The following is a 4,797-nucleotide window of genomic DNA, read 5'->3' as shown; positions in this document are numbered from 1 at the left end:
CCGCTGAATGCATGGAAAGAAGAGGAAGGTAGGGAACCAAGAAAAAGTAAGAGAAATTAAGAGAAAAAATTAACTCCAGTTTTTGCATGCTTAGAAAACTTAGCCAATTGGGTAGTGCTACAAATATGCATTGCAGGGTGAGTGAAAAGTGTGCATTAATTTATTTTAACCTAAAGGCTAAAAAGCCTATTTGTACTAATATATATGCTTTTTTTTCACTGGAAATTCTCCTTTTTAAGCCAAAGGCATGAAGCACAACACATCAGAGATGAAACAAACTGTGCAATAATGGACTCCAAAGCTTGTCCTTTGCTTTGCCCCCACTACTCCACAACCCTCCCTCCTTTTATCAAAAATAAAGCCACCATTTTCAAAAGGGGTCAGCTTTCAGCATTCAAAAGAATATGCATGGATATCTCTCCTTTCAACCCTTCAATAGTTTTCTAACAGCAAACCTTTTAGCCCTCATCAAGCACTCAATACCCACCTTTTCCTCTCTGCAAAGTTTCCAGATACTAATTCTGTTCCTCCAATTCCAACTTCAACATCATACATCTTTTTCTTTTATTGCTATTTCCCCATTTCACATAGAGGAACAAAATAAACATCAAGATACTTAAACTTCACAATTAAATATCAACTCAAGATTTTTTCACACTAGATTTACTTACACATCTCTCTCTCTCTTTTTTTCCTTTTCTTCAACACATTATTATTCTCTGTGTTCCTTGCAAAGTGTACATTCTCAAATGAGTGTGGAAAAAACCATTTCATTGAATACTTGTCCTCAAATCAAATCCACCCTTTGATTGATGAAGTGCGGCAAATGGTTTTGCACACCAACACCAAGGAAATCCCTAAATTGCCCCCCTCCATTTTCTTCATTGAGTACGTGTCTACGTTTGGGAGGGTGCATTTGTGACAAGTCAGATGCAGAGTTATCTGGTTCAGTCCCAAGAGTGCTGAGAACTAAACTTGAACCATACATGCCACTAAACTTGTTACTGATATTCCCATCTTGACCTTGGGTACTGCTACCACATTTCAAACCTATGCTCTCAAGCCATGAAGGGTCACTTGAGCTTGATCCGATTTGAGCAGCTTTTTTGCAACAAAGCTGTGGCTGACATGTTGCTGTTGAACATGTTTGACGGGGTTGGTGTTGGGAACTATACAAAGAAGGAACACTCGAGTTGACTAGGGGAAGTGATGTAGTTGTGCTGGTTGTTAGCTTTTGGATGTTACTGTCATTGGAAAGTTTAGTTCCAAACACCCAACTTAGTTGATAGTTTGAAGGTGGAAAATTTGAGCATTGGACTAGTGAGTTGCCACCATATGCTGTTTCTGAGCTTGTGACAGACCCAAGTTGATGAATCTCACTCAAATTGTTGTTGACCATTGTTTCTTGAGCCTGAGGAGATGTTTGACCCATCCAAAGGGGTAGTCCCCTAGATGTTTGATTGCTTGTTTCTTCTGTGCTTGAAACTGGCTTGAAAATTGAAGAAAAATGGGTAGCCATGTTAGGGCCTAGGGAAGTTCCAATTACGTTGTAACCAATGTTACGCCCTAAAGAAGCGTTAATGTCAGACGATGCATTTACCCTTGCTGTTTCTTCTGCCAAAGCATCACAGAAGGCCCTGTGAGTGATGAAACTGTCCCTCCTGCTCAACCAAAAGTATTGGTAACAAAAACCAAAGGTCATAATAATAATCATCTAAATAGGCAAATCTAGATGTGTTTGTTTATCCACACCAAGTGTGTAGTACAAAATAGTAACAAAGTAAATATTTATTGGCTAGATTATTTCTTGAAAACTTAAATACACGCTCAAAGGTTATGTAATGTATAATTTATAGTAATAAAATGTTGCTTCTCCATTTTGGTGCATTGTAATTCGTGACGACTTAATCTCACTAAGATAGGTTTGTTTATTTATTTTCTAATTTGTAATTACTCAAATAATGCTATATGGTAGCATCGTGGCTAACAGATAGTTAGTTTTGGATTTTAATGCAATATTCGTACGAAGGTGAAAAGAAACGTCTCTAACATTAACTCAACAAAAGTACAAATGGAAGTATATAACATGATAACATGACTAAGACATTATGACTTGTGCGATACTAACTACCCTATATATATTGCCAAGGAAAAACTGAATTAATAATTACATAATAGGTAAGTAAGATAATTCCAAATTAAGAAATTTTGTCGTTTAGGGCTAAGGCTTATCAAAAACTTGTGTGGCTTCCTTTGTTTTGAACTAACCTCGTTCTCTCTTTCTCTCCAGAAAGCCAAATACAAAGCATCAACCCAGAGAGAGAGAGAAAGAGAATTGGTTTTAGACCACTATATATAGTCTGTTACCACTTTTACAAACCAAAAAAGCTTGATCCTATAAGATTGGTAAGAGATTTGCCATGAGAAAATTCAGATGAATAGGTTAACTAGTTACCTTGAAAAGATAGTTCCACAGTCACATTTGTATTCTCTGGTACCACAGGTCTTGGAGTGTGCTTTCCAATCCGACTGCACCGCATAACGCTTTGAGCACTTCTCGCACTTCCACTTCTTTTCACCGTGCTTTCTGCAAAAGTGCTTCTTTATCCCAGTTAAATCCCCAAGAGCCCTTGAAGGGTCGTGGTGGACACAACTTTTCTCTGGACACACATAAACCCTCTTCCTTGCTTCCTTCCCCGTTCTCTGCTTAAGCTTCCAAGGAAGGTTGTGTCCTCGTCGATGGAGTTGAAGATTTTGATCCCTCTGGAAACCTTTCCCACAAGTTTCACACAGGAATCTGTTGGTAGCCATGAGTGTCTTTGGTGATAAGGCTACAACTTCAGCTTCAGGATCTGTGCAAATAGAAAGATTCACATATTAAATCATTTGTCTAACCATTTGCTTTTGATGAAAAAACAAATTGACTCTGAATATACACTGCAACGTCAAAGAATTGGTGATGGAAGCTGTTTTTTGTCATGTCAAAATAAAACTAATGAATTGCTTAAAAAAATTACAAAGAACTTTTCATTGCTAATTTTAAATTTCTTGTAATGATAATACCTATGATGGTAAAGCTTATGCAAGAGATACTAATGAAGAGAGAATAGAGAGGGTGAAGAAGAAAGAAACAAGCATGCCTGGGTTTCCTGGGAGGTTTCTCTTCCTCTTCAAAGCAGGAGGAGGATTGCTACTATTTGATGCAGCAGAAGCAGTTAGGTTCTGAGGAAAAGCATTTGTGATGATTTCTCCTTCATCCATCTTTCTCAGCATCTTGAAACTGTTTCTGATCAGATTCTGAGTTTGACTAAAATTAGAATAAGAAACTGACACACAGAGTTGAGTGAGGGAAGAAGTATTAGTGAATGAATTAAGAGAAAACCCAAGAGAATGGGCAGGTAGCCTTGTTAATTATATATGCCTCCAACCCTAAACAGCAGAAAGTGGTATATGCAAGATGGGATCTCTCTCTCATGTAATTTCAGTTGATTTAATTATCTACTTTTTAGGTGGAATATAATAAAATAAAATAAACCAAGATGCTGTTGGAGGCGGTGAAAAGTTAAAGAGGAAAGAGAGAGATAAAGGAGGAGGCAAAGAAAGGGAGAAGAAGTGAAGCAAAGGTGTATGATGACACATATGATGAGATTGGAAGAAAGTTAATCTCCATTTGGAATGATTATCCCATAATTGCTGTTGTTCTATGGTTTACTTTAATCCTTTCTCACCCAATAAGCTTTTCTGGTTGTTTGTTTATTTTATAGTAAGAAATATCCCTATGCTTTTACTACATATAAATCGTGTGTATCTGAAGCCAGAGTTTATATGTATGTATGCAGTATATATATGGTAATGCTGAATTAGCTAGAAACCAGAAACAAGCAGAAGCAATGTATATGGTATTTCATCACTTTGTATAATATGTACCCATCAAACTGTCCCATCCAAATCATTCCAAATTTTGTATGTTTTACAAGTCTTTCAACTTTTCTTTTTGGCAAAGTTATCTTTTAGCTTTTTCATTTCTATAATGGTTATGATATTTCCAGACAAATTAAAAAAACCATTAACTTAATTATTTAAAATAATATTTTAACATTTTTATTTTATTTTTTAATTTAAAATTCTAATATATATTATTATATTATTAAAGTAGATTTTGATGGTCGGTAATGAAAAATTCTATCGAATGAAAATTATCGACAAAATTCTGATTGACAAAAATTCACATTAATATGTTTATCGGTAATTTACCGACAGAATTATTAATATTATTATTTTAATTATTAATATTATTATTATTATTGTTAAAATTATTAGTAATATTATTAGTATTATGATTATTTTTAATTTTAATGTTATTATAAATATTTTATTATTGATATTAATATTACTATTTTTATTTTCATTATAATTACTATTATTATTATTCTTAATATTATTGTAATTACTATTATTATTATTTTAATTATTATTAATATTGTTAATATTATAAAAAATAATATTATTATTATTGTAATTATTAATATTATTGTAACTATTATTAATAGCATTATAATTATTATTACTAATAATATTGTAATGATTATTAATTTTATTAATATTAACATTATTACTATAATATTAATAATTTCTATTATTAAATTTATTCACATAATTTATTGACAGATTGTGTTCGTATTTTATTTCCGATAAATTTTATTGACGGATGTTGATTCACATTTAATTATTTTTTTAATTTTTATATTTTTCAAAAAAAACCATTGCTAATTATTGATGAACAAAAATATATTAGTA

General features: G+C 33.0%; 1 pseudogene; it reads right to left on the bottom strand.

Annotated features, from left to right (window-relative positions):
- Nucleotides 1–540: 540 nt before the first annotated feature.
- On the bottom strand, nt 541–3,499 carry LOC137831330 (zinc finger protein NUTCRACKER-like; annotated as a pseudogene).
- Nucleotides 3,500–4,797: the final 1,298 nt, after the last annotated feature.

This window comes from Phaseolus vulgaris, chromosome 11 (assembly GCF_000499845.2).
Source record: "Phaseolus vulgaris cultivar G19833 chromosome 11, P. vulgaris v2.0, whole genome shotgun sequence".
Classification (NCBI taxonomy): domain Eukaryota; kingdom Viridiplantae; phylum Streptophyta; class Magnoliopsida; order Fabales; family Fabaceae; genus Phaseolus; species Phaseolus vulgaris.
The sequence above is the reverse complement of the archived record's forward strand: the minus strand, read 5'-3'. Positions and strand labels throughout refer to the sequence as shown.